The sequence below is a fragment of the Pinus tabuliformis genome, chromosome 4_2, assembly GCF_031772625.1.
Source record: "Pinus tabuliformis cultivar Carrire ecotype Pingquan chromosome 4_2, CPIR1, whole genome shotgun sequence".
Taxonomy (NCBI): domain Eukaryota; kingdom Viridiplantae; phylum Streptophyta; class Pinopsida; order Pinales; family Pinaceae; genus Pinus; species Pinus tabuliformis.
In genome coordinates this window covers 1116544878-1116557578 of record NC_142304.1, presented here as the reverse complement: position 1 = coordinate 1116557578, position 12701 = coordinate 1116544878, and the positions used below count along the sequence as shown (strand labels likewise).

At 43.9% G+C, this 12701-nt stretch overlaps 1 pseudogene; it reads left to right on the top strand.

The window, feature by feature from the left end:
* Positions 1–2574: 2574 nt before the first annotated feature.
* LOC149173584 (zinc finger A20 and AN1 domain-containing stress-associated protein 1 pseudogene) lies at positions 2575–2964 on the top strand (annotated as a pseudogene).
* Positions 2965–12701: the final 9737 nt, after the last annotated feature.

The following is a 12701-nucleotide window of genomic DNA, read 5'->3' as shown; positions in this document are numbered from 1 at the left end:
ATAGCCAGCGAGTTGAAATCTTGAAACATGCAGTGATTCAGCTCAATGTACCACTTAGCGGCTGAGCCAGTGAGATTTCTCTGAAAGAGGCGAAGTTGGATAGAGTCATCAAGCCATGAGTTCTATGAACACCAGAGGTGATAGGTCATAACATGTGCTTGAGGATCCTCACCCGCTTTGCCATCAAATTTTGGACAATCACCGGGTATTTTAGTTGGAACTGGTGGCCAATATGCATTATGCAGAATGGGATCATTCGTTAAATTGGACACATCCGGAAGTTCCAACGTCGCTAAGAATGGCAACTGAGGGTTAAAGGACATTTGTGGCTGTGGATTCGAGGTAGTATTAGGGTTCCAACCAGGTGGTGGTTTCCCCCATGGACTCTGTCCAGATGGACCTGGCCCAAAAGGGCCTGGCGCATAGGGACCTTGTCCAGATGGACCCGACCCAAAAGGGCCTGGCGCATAGGGACCTTGTCCGTAGGGGTTCTGCCCATATGAATTCTGTCCATATGTAGACAGTTGACCTTGAGTCTGCCCCCCAGCACCCCATGCATTAGCAACTTGATCTGCAGGTGCAGCATACTGATAATTTTGGTAAGGCGTGACCTGCATCTGTTGATAATTTTGGTAAGGGGTAAACTAAGTTTGCCCCTGGGGTTGCTGGTAGCCATGTATTTGCTGGGCTCCATACTGAGCCTGGTAAGCAGGCTGCGCTTGGTAGGAAGGCTGGGGCTGTGGCTCGCCTTGCATTTGATAACCCACTTGAGTTTGAGGCCTAGAATAATGTCCTTGAACTGGCTAGGCTTGGATCATCTGGCCGGAAGGTTGGCTTGGTTGAATTTGAGATGGACCTGCTTGCCCAGAAGGACGTACTTGCTGGGTGCCAGGTTGTCCTTGAGCAACCAAGGGTTTTCCTTGTGGAACAGATGGCCGAGCTGGCTGGATGGCTGGTTGACCTTGCGGTTGGCTAGCCTGTCCAGTTGGATGAGTAGGACGGACAGTGGGCTGGCCTTGTTGCACAGAGGGCTGGCCTGTTTGTCCGGAGGGTTGTATTGGCTGGGCAATGGGTTGGCCCTGCTGTACGTAGGGCTGCCCCCGTTGCCCAGAAGGTTGCATGGATTGAGCAGTGGGTTGGCCCTACTGTATGTGGGGTTGCCCCCCTTGCCCAGGAGGATTCCCCTGCTGGACTACTGGTTGACCTTGAGGAGCATAATTTTGACTAGCTTGTCCAGCAGGATAACCCTACTAGAAACCAGGTTGGCCTTGTTGGATGTAAGGCTACCCTAGCTGACCAGACGGATAACCTTGCTGGGTACCAGGTTGCCCTGGGTAACCAGAAGGCTGACTCTGATAGGAAAAAGATGGACCGCCCATGGCCGAAGGTTGTCCCGGGTAGGGTTGTCCTTGTGGGCCCCCAGATTGTCCTGGGTAAGACTGGCCATAAAGTGGTTTCCCTTGGGGGGCTTGCACATAAGGTGGCTGGCCTAGATTAGGCGGTCCTTGAGGCTGTCCAGGAATTGCCTGGCCCCCATGAAAAGAATGAGTAACAGGATCATAAGTAATGTTTAATGGTACCCAAACTTCAACAAAAGGTTGAAGAGGCGCGGAATTAACGTACTGGAGGTACTGACCATTAGAATCATAATAAAAGAGTGGACCTTGGTAATTCGGGTCCACAATGGGTTGCCTATGGGCATCATACGGCCCCCCTCCTGGAACAGGACCAGAAGAGGGCTGAGCACTTTGTGCAAGATCGATGACTCCAGACGAAAGCCCTGGTTGGCCACTGCTCACTTGACTGTGAGAGGGACCAGCCCCAGGGTTTGTAGATGAAGATGCTGTCATAGCACTGACGACTAGAGTTGAGTACGCTACACAAACAGTTGGATTTGTGGGAACTAAGGTAACAGGTGTATTAGGGGGTTGCGAAAGAAAGGGTTCCGTGGTGGCAATGAGACTAGGATCCATATAGTCGTAGAAGGCATTCTGGCAGCTATTCTATCCCTCATTGATTGATACCGTGGAGGGAGTGGGGAAGTAGCTAGAATGGGAGATTCAACATTTGACACCACGGGTGTCTCACCTGCGCTGGGAGATGTCTCATCCATTTGGGAAGTTGACATCGGAGACGACATACCGGGAGGGGTAACAGGAATATCGTCCTCATCAGGCTCCCAGATAGGGTTCCAATCTTCTTCATAATCCTCGTCGCCCGGGGCACGTACGTTGATAGGCTGGATACTGGGGACAATCGGAAGAGTACCGCTTACAACTGGTACCTCAGGAGCAACAGAAGATGGAGAACCTTTCTCACTTGGACCGGGAGTTGACGGGTCAGCCAGGATGACAAACCCCACACAAAACCCTAAAGGAAACTAACGACAAAGACCCTACTCAAACTAACGCATACAAAATCTAACCAGGTGATGTTATCGTGGCCGAATAAATTTTTAAGACACAGGAACTGAACTTGACCTTTTCATGTTTCAAGATTCGAGAAAAGGACGAAAATATGACTCTAGTCTCCTTCGAATGTTTAATGAGCACGAAGGCACAAGCTTCCTCTGCAATGGCCACCGTTGAACAGTCATTTGCCGCAGGTTCTTCGATGGAGGAGGAGGTCCCCCTTTCCAGGCCAGATGCTTGCATCCAAAAAAGCCGTGCACAGATTTCTACAGCCGTAGCCGGAGCCTCATCCTTGTCAATTCAGCTGGAGGCTGCGTGTTCATCTTCTTCCTCTCTGTGGCCTCCTGCCGAAAACCCTAACCCTAACCGGTGCTTTTCATGCCGGAAACGAATCGGTCTAACCGGCTTTAAATGTCGGTGCGGAAATACTTTCTGTGGCGTCCATCGATATGCCGAGAAACACAGCTGCTCCTTCGATTTCAAGTCCGTTGGTCGGGAGGCTCTCGCCAGGGCAAACCCTGTCGTTAAGGCATCCAAGATTGATAAACTCTGACGGGATCTTACATCTTTCGAAATTCTAAATGATAGAATTCTCGATTCCCCAGTGGAGTCACCAAATTGTTGGAGAGGTAAATCCCCTCTACGGATAGAGGTGATCCCTACTAGCCCATAATGGGTCTAGCAACAATCAATCAATGCTACTGTGCAAGTTCCTAATTGCGATTAAAAGAGAGGCAATGAACACCTACTTGGATTCCAACGCTGTTGTTTAATGAAGAGATGCCACTCTCGCTCCTTCGCCCTGGCCGGTCACAATCTTCCACGATCTCTGTGAATAGATACCTGCACACATGAAGAGAAAGACAAACACAAGCGTGAAATCTAATAAAAGCAATTATACATCAGTCATAAAGGATGTAATTCACATTAACCATTATAAAGACAAATGAGAATGGAACCATAACAGTAGTCATCTATTATTAAATCAATAACAGAGGAAGGTACAACCAAAGTTCTGACGCTGAGTCCTTCTCTAGAGGGTCCAGCCAGCAAGTCTCTTAAGCATTCACCCTTGGAGGTAGATTCTCCCAACACAAAAAGCTCTCTCTCACACAAGCAATACTCACAATCTTCCTTAAGCTTCCTCTAGCAAAACCACACTTGTCACACCGACTACCTATTAGCAGCAGCAGTCTAAACACTATGAATTCCACACTATCCAAAACTAGTTGCTCATGGTAATGGTGGAGGTTTAAATAGAGAAGGAGTCTCCATGAATGGTGGGAGGACAAGCTTATCTTCAAGGAAGGTGGTTCCAAATGATGAACAGACATGCCATAGAAGGGTGGGCGATACTCACAAGGCCAACAACCAAGTCTGGAACCATCTGGAAGGCTGGCTGTTGGAACAAATTCGCCCAAACTGGATCAGCGCGGGTGTAACACTGAACTGACGCGCTGACAGCGCATCACAGTAACAGAGAAGGCTGTGTCAGCGCGGCTTAATACTTTCATAGGATACGCTGGCGCGTAAAATTAGACCAGCGTGGGAAACCCGTGTGCTTCCGCGCTGGCAGCGCATCAGTTACACTATCAGCCGCCTGTCAGCGCGGTTATTTTAATAACAGACGCGCTGATGCAATAAACTTAGGCAAAGTGGGTCATTTGGCCAGTTTAGAGAGCATGAACTTTGTGTATTTGATTTCATGAGACAGTAGGGAGACTGACAGGGAGACAGTGACAAATTACTGCGTAACAGCAATCATACAATTCCCCCACCAAGTAGTTCAGTCGTTTCCTTCGACTGGAGTCATTTGAATACATTCCACCTTCCATCCCATGTGCCTTTCCAAATTACAGTACATGCCTATGATAAGGCAATACCTGGCACTGTCTTGGATGAGGGTGCATCTGTCAGTCTCATGCCTTTCACTACTTGGCAAGCTTTGGGCTCCCCACAGCTTGTGCCTGTCGCACAAAATCTGTTGGCATTTGACAGAGGAACCAGTCAACCATTAGGGATCCTCCCGAAGTTTCCTGTTACTTTGGGAGGCAAAATTGTCTATATAGATGTACTGGTTACCCAAGGTGCTCCAGATTTCAGTCTTTTCCTTGGCCGTCACTATGTTTATGCCATGGGGGCCCTTGTCTCTTCAGTTTTCTGTGTGGTTTGTTTTCCACACGATGGAAGAATTGTCACTATAGATCAATTATCATTCTTTAGTCCCCCGGTGCCTCCTGCGCAGCTGCCATCCCCTCCTGGTTTTTATCCACCAATTGTATCTGCCCCACCGCAGGTCAACTACATGGCTACTTATCCCGTGCCTGTATCCAGTGATGATGCCACCGTGCATGATGTCCTGGGGGCATTGGGTCCTAACTTCCAAGATGTTTTCCTTCCATCGGGAGTGACACTCTTGGAAGCAACGACTTCCTCTTCATTATGATGAAGTTCATTCAGAGCATAGTTCGTGTCCCTATGTCAAGCTCCTTAAAAAATGAAATTGGGTCCGTCGGAGCATAGTTCGCTTTCCTATGTCAAGCTCCTTAAAAAATGAAACTGGGTCTGGTCCAAGGATAGTTTGTTCCTGTGTCAACCTTGTTAAAAAATGAAACACGGATCCTCGAGCATAGTTCCTGATCTTATGTCAAGCTCGTTAAAAAATGAAACAAGGGTTATGAGGGTAGTTCTTTTACTGTGTCAACCTCATCAAAAAATGAAACAACTCCCTCTTCAAATCGAGTCTTTGATTAAGATCTCGTAAAATACAAGTTGAGTCTTTCATAGATCTCGAGAGTGAACCTTCATTCCATCCACTGTGTTGAATGCAATGAAGCTTGGGGGGCACGTACCTCATTTTGCGTCACTATGTTGGGGGCATGCAAACTCATAAAAAGCATAGTTTTTTGTTTCAAGCTTGTGTAAACATGAAACCGAATCCAAGCAAAGTTCTCCATGGTTCAAGCTTGTGTAAAAATGAACCCATACCCGATTTACATCTCGTGATTGCCATTTATCCGCTAAATTATGTTAGATGAGCCTTGGTTGTTTCATTCCATCGCCACCATCTCTTTGGCTGATCATACGCTTTCACTTGGTTGTTTTTCCTTTCCTGAGGAACCGCAACGATGAGTGGTTTTATTAGCCAGCCTCTTAACCATTACATGTTTTGAGCTGTTCCACCATTGCTGGAACCAGTTTCTACCCTTTATACCACTCGTTCCTCTACGACGAGTCTCCTTTAAGCTATTTTCTGACTCGTAAAAGATGAAAAGATTTCCGAGTATTTTTCCCTTTTGACTCTTTAAAGAGAATAAAAATGGAGGTCTACTTTTAGCTCTTTTCTAGCCGTTTAAAGATGAAAAGATTGCCGAGTTGTCCCTCTTGACTCGTTAAAAGAAATGAGAGGTGGTCGTCTTTAAACCCTTTTCTGACCGTGTGAAAACGAAAAGATCGTCGAACCCTTGTCATTTCAGGTTCGTTAACGGTTACGAAGCGACATGGTTTTGATCACTTTTTTACTTTTTCAGATCGAAATCACTACTCATGAAAAGTACTCCTTGATCGTAATGATTGGGCAGTTCTTTCGAGCATTGTTTTATACCTATTCGGGCTCGAGAGACATAACTTTACGAAAAAGGACCCCCCTAGAGTTTTCTTTTCTGTTGTCTTTTCAAACTCTCTAAACATGAAAAGACGCCGAGTTTTTCCTCTGTCAGAATCATTAAAACTTGATGACATTGGATTCCGTCGAAATGACGCTTTACAAGCATATGTTATCCCCGTCAAGCTTGTTTATAAAAATAACTGGGGTACTCGCCAGAAATGGTGGGGAAAAATGGAACCACAATCATTGTCATGTTGGCAGTATGTTGCTCTTGAACATGGCACTTATCTGCCTTCGTGTCTGGGTGGGGACATCTTATCTTGTTTTTACTCTTGCCTCCATGGGTTTGGGTTATCCTGTTTGACCTCTCATCTACTCATTACCTCGTCACCATGACCCTTGATCATTTGTTGTTAAATACTGCCAAGTCCACTATCGTGCTGCCAATATGTTCAAGAGAAGTTGAGCTCTGCAGAATACTAAACCTCCCTCTGATACCTCACACAAAACATCTTATCCTTCTTTGTCTTGTGTCGATGATGTGGGAAACATTATGGCCCACCTTCGATCAAGGTCACTTCCTGTCTAATTCAGCTCATTATCCAGGAAGTTGACCTAGAGACTCCCTTCAGGTGCCTTGGAGCCTGAATGCCTCAATGGCAGGTTCTTCACATTTGACGCGAGGTTTTCATCATTTGCCTCCGAACGAATGATTCTATGGGTGTTCGACGCCGGCTCACTGATTCGCATGTCATAGATTGTACCTATAGTGCCTTGAGGACCATTGTCATTATTGGTGGTAGCTCTCGCATCTGTTAATAGTTCTCATTATTGACTGGTAATCAGATGATGTTCTTGCATGTTTGACTTCGACTCCCATATTTGCATGCTTGAACTTGTACTTTGTTCGGGTTGAGATGGAGCACAAGACCCTGGATTTTGTCTGTTGACATCCTGGTTGCAATTTTGTGGATTATTATGATTGTTACATGACTCATTCACTGGATGGTTACGACCATGCCTGATTCTACTTATCGATCCTTACTGGATGGCTATGCCCATACCTTGGATCTGGATTTTTATGTACTCTGCTATGGATGGCTGTTGTTACACTAAAATTTGTCACCATGACTATTTACAGTTAGTATGGCTCTATCAACTGTCATACTATCCTCCTTGGCAAGTCTCATACCTCTGCTCTTCATGTCAAACTCCAAGAAAGAGAGAAAGTCTTTAAAAATCTATATATCTCTGGGTACGCAGTTTCTCTTAGCCTTACCTGCGTGTACGCACCTCAAGTTTACAATACCTGCGTACTTGTACGCTCTGTCTATAAAGGGGTGGGTGCGTACTCCTGTAAAGGTCAAAAGGCGCAAGTTTCACTTCAAAAAAGTTACTTGTGGTCATTTCTAGAGCATTCTAGAAGCTTGTTTGACGTGTATGGAGCGCCTCCAGATGGTTCATGTATCCCTATGAAAGAGGAACTTATCCCATCAAGAGGGGAGCTATCTCATCCAAAGAGGGGCTTATCCCATTGATGGTGGACCTGATTAACTTCCTCTAGAGCACTATAAATACAGGCATTGGGCCAGAAGGAGGGGAGGTTGAAAGTGGAACATTCCTAAGGGTAGATGTTGCTGGAGTTAGGACTCCCTTGTAAAGCTTGAGAGGAGAGATTCCCATCCTTTCCTAGCCTTATTTGAGAGTGGGTGAGCTGATCAAAGTAAAGGAAAACTCTTTCTCGACCATAGGAGGGACTTGCACAACACCAAGGCTCAAGTTGTAATGGTTCCTTTTGTTACCTTTTAATGCAAATGAACTTATTTTTCTCAACAGATTGTTATTCATGGTTTGTTTCATATACTCCTTGGTCTGTATGATGGATATGTATTGTTTTATGAGTTTATCAGGTGCTATTTAATCTTTTGGCTTGTTAGTGAATGCAGGTTTCGAAGAGAAGGAGGAGCTCATCCGGATCGGCGAGGCTGGACTACTACAAAGCGTTGGACTAAAGGTATGTTAAAGACCCCCTGATTACCTGTATTTGCAATGCATGTTTAGAGAAAGGTAGGATTTATTTGTCTTGTTTGTCACTAGAAAGATTTTGCTTCTAGGGAGGTCGGTTGTGTCCGCACTAATGACTCTTTCCGCATGACAAAATGGCGACTCCACTGGGGAACTCCATTGATGTGAATGATTTTTCCTTTGTGTGAAACTTTGATTTGAGAAAAGTCATTTGTTTTCTGGTTTTTGGCTGTCTGACTGTGTATTTGGGTGGACTAGCTTAGGGTTAAATTAGATTTTAGTTTTTCTTGGTTTTGCTAGAAGTACACAGCCTCTGCGTTGAGCACAGTGCGTACCTGTACGCACTGCAGCTTTGTACACAGAGCGTACACGCACCTGTGCAAACAGGTTGCCTGCGTACCCCTGTCAAAAGCCTAGAAAATTTCAATTTTTTCTTTTTTATCTTTTAGATTTTGTTTATAGCTTGTTTTTGCTGCCCAGATCCACTGTTCACCTGTCAGAAGCTTTCATCTTGGCTAATTTCATTAGCATTCCTGCTTTAAGCTCTCATCAATTGGGTGTTTTGAGTCTCTTTTTGAGAAATTCTTGATTTGTTTTCCTTTGGTCATTACTTGGAGGTTTCTCTCGGTCCTTTCACAATTTTGCATCTTTTTGCTTTTGTTTTTGCAAAAAAAAATTCCCCCTCATTCGCCAGGGGGGGGCTAAATTGTGTATGAGTGTTAATCGCCTTTGAGTGTTTTTATGTTTTGATCTTTGGAACTCTCACCCAATTTTCTCGACTTGCACTTGATTGGTTCTTAGATTACATTAGAATCATCTTGTGTTTGAGAATTCTCTTGCATAGATCTCATTTGCATAATTAGAATTCTCAGGTTCAGAATATGAATGAAAAATGTGCATAGATTACATTTGCATACTTTTCAAGTGAATTGTGCATAGATGACAATTGCATAGTTTACATTCTGAAAAATAAATCGTAGATTTAGATCAATTTTCTTTGATTTGAATTTACACAAAAAATAAAAATAAAAAAAATGGTTTGGAATTGATTTGCATTAGTTTTTTCTTGATGAAATTAGTGCATTAGAGAATTTTTTATATTTTCTCTTAGTGATCAATTTTTTGCATTGTTGGAAGTGAATGCAAACTCTCTCCTTACTTTAGATAGGATTCATCGAATTGAAAAGATTACATTATCATATTCAATTGCATTCAGTTGAGTCGGGTCATAACACCATTGGTTTCATATCCATTTACCCCTTTGAGTAATAACAGCCTAAATAACACAGCGCTTAATTAAAATTCAACTAGTAATTTTTACATTTCTAGGGCTCTGATACACCAACATAGCTTAGGCTAGTGTCTTGGAGTAGGAGAGTAATTAACTCTCCAAGACAGCAAAACCAAACAAGTAGCTCATCTTGTGGTAGGATAAATCCAACTGTTACATTTATGCTCTGGGAAAGCTCCTCTTAAAGGAGAAGCACGAGACCGTGTTCGAACCAGTGAGGGGATCAATCCTCCTTCACTGGGAAAGACGCCAGATACGCACGTACTACAAACGGTAAACCTCGGATTATTGTCGAGGAGCCTGGGGTCACTTGTCTGTAAACCTTGGATTATTATCAAGGAGCCAGCAAGGGGATTGAGCTTGTTACTCTGCCCTTGTGTGCTATCGGGTCGTAGACAGTTCCCCTAGGTGTATTTGTTGCTGTTGGTGACCTTAGTGACCATTATCTTAGGGTTCTACCCAAGGTGACGGTGGAGGGAAGATCCCACTGTACCTGGAGCAGACGTCGGCTATACTCACTTGGATTTTTTGGGGGGTTCACTTCACTCGAGACGGTTAAAGTGGAGGAACTTGGTCCAGTCTATTCATTAAGCAGGTTGCCGGGGTAACTGTTCCACCCGCCACTTCTGTACTAAATTCTGCAATGTTGGATTTCATCACCAACTAGTGTTTTCGGTCCGGAAGGCTACTGTTTGTGTGTGGTTTGACTCCTAGATTTGATAGCGTGTGTTAATTTGTTTGTTTTTACTTTTAGAGACCATAGGTGTGAATTGTGAATTTTAATTGTTAGGTGTGAATTGTGAATTGTTAATTTTAGTTTTAAAAATTGTTAATAAAATTCACTGAAGTTGAATATAATGGCAAATGTTCCGGAATTTACCAACCTAGGAACCCCTCCTAACGAGAATCCTAGTACTTTTCCTTACTTTGGAAATGTTGGTCCTCCTTATATGGCTACTTTGTCATTACCTGGATTTACAATAGGTTTACCGATATGGTTATTTTCAACTTCGTTGGCCCAAAATACTCCAATTTTTCCATCTCAACCGTATGCTTCACCTCACCAGAGTTCACCATCTCAACATCACCAACCTTCTGTTGACCCTTTACCTTCTTTGCCTAATTTTTCTTCCTCTATTTCTTCCTCTTCGCCTGGTAAAAGCCTTGATGCTAGTAACCAGGAGGCTAAGAAGAAGAAGAAAGGGAAGAAGAAGAAGAAGCAAGATAAGAAAGAAGTCAACCAACCAACCACGACTGCAAGTGTTAGTTGTGTTGAGGAAAACTCCGACATCCATCGTAAACCCAAATACCCTTGCAGGCTTTGTAAGGGTGACCACTTCCTTGTCAATTGTCCTGGTATTCCAAAGGTCCTGGAAGTATGGTCAGAAGAATCTCATCAACTTTCCGTTGATCCATCAACCAGTGATAGTCAGGTTCCTGGGAAAAAGGGTAAAGTTAGGATTCCTTGTAAGTTATGCAAAGGGAGTCATCAAACTCACATTTGCCCTCACATGGATGAAGCCTCAACATTGTTGGAAAACCTTACTGTTCCACAGCATGAATTTCCCACTGGTTACCGTAAACTTTCTCCCAACCTACCGTCAACTGACGGAGTGATTGATTTAAATTCAAGTAGAGTCGATCACACTCTCCCATTGGAGAGTGAAACTCATGTCACTCAGGTTGATGATCAATTAGTTGATCAAGTGGTCGATTCAATTTCACATTCGATCGATCCCACTTTCCCTTTAGAGAGTGAACTTCATACCGCTCAGGTTCTTCTTGTTACATCAGATTCTTCTATGCCGGGGGGCATTTCACCTGTTTCTACAGAACCCCCTCCAAGTACTGAGGTCTTTTCCTTTGATTGGAATAGACTGACAGAACCTCGTCTTCCTTCCTCCATCCCTTTCCAAATCATTATCAAGTCTGGTGGTAGGGACATACATCGTACTCTGGTAGATGAAGGTGCTTCTGTTAGTATTTTATCCTCAACTGTTTGGAAAGCTTTGGGTTCCCCTCAGCTTGCACCTATTACGCAGAATCTGAAATCTTTTAATAGAACCATTAGTGATCCTTTAGGGATCCTTCCTAATTTTTCCATTACCTTGGAAGGTAAAACTGTCTGTCTTGATCTTATGGTAGTTCTAGGTCCCTTGGATTTCAATTTACTCCTTGGGCGAGACTATGTTTATGCAATGAAAGCTATCGTATCGACACTCTTTTGCGTGATGTCTTTCCCTCACAATGGTAGTATTGTAACTGTAGACCAGCTTTCGTTCCCTAGTCTTTTTTCAACTACCAATAATATGACACCCCTAAATGTTCCTGATTCCAAAGTGGTATCTACCCCGCCACGGGTTAATTATGTGGCAACTAGTCCCATGTTTTCAGTTACCGATGTAAGTGAGCCTCTCACTGTTTGCTCATCTTCCTTTGATTTAGATGCGGTAATTGACTTGGAAAACTCTATGGGATTATTTGAACACGATGTTCTTATCCCTTTTGAGTCCCTTGACATGTGTTCCTTCCAGAGAACTATTCTTCCTTCTGATGAAGACCTCTTGGAAGCCATGATCAAGGTATGTCCATTGACATGTATTTCTTCTAGTTGGAAGCCATGATCAGTTGTACGAGTGTCACACGGAATCGGTGAAGAGTGCGGACACAACCGACCTTCCTAGAAGTCTAAGACATTCTAATGACAAACAAAACAAACTGGAGCTATCCTTCTCTAAACATCCATTATGATATGAGAAATCAAGTGTTTCGTTCTTACCTTTGTCCAAACGCTGTTGTAGAAGTCCAAGCTTTGTTGATCTGGATGAGCTCCTCCTTTTCTCCAAAACCTGCAATCACCAACAGTCAAACAATTAAATAGCACCTGATTATAACATAAAACAAAGCATATTCAACATATAGACCAAGGAGTACATGAAATAACCCATAAACAACAAGTTATTGAGAAGAATGGACCAATTTGCATTAAAGGTAATCAAAAGGAACCATTACAACCTGAGCCTTGGTGTTGTGCAAGCTCCTTCCAGGGTCCACAAGAGTCTTCCTCTACTTTGACAAAGCTCACCCACTTCCAAATAGAACAAGCAAAGATGGCAATCTCTCCTCACAAGCTTCTAAATGGGAGTCCTAATTCCTGCAGCATTTACCCTTAGAAAATGTATAGCTTCAACCTCTCCTCCTTCTGGCCCAATGCCTGTATTTATAGTACTCAAGAGGAGGTTAATCAGGTCCACCATCAATGGGATAATCCCCTCTTTGGGTGGGATAGCTCCCTTATTGATGGGATAAGTTCCTCTTTGATAGGAGTGCATGAACCATCTGGAGGCGCCCAATACACGTCGAACAA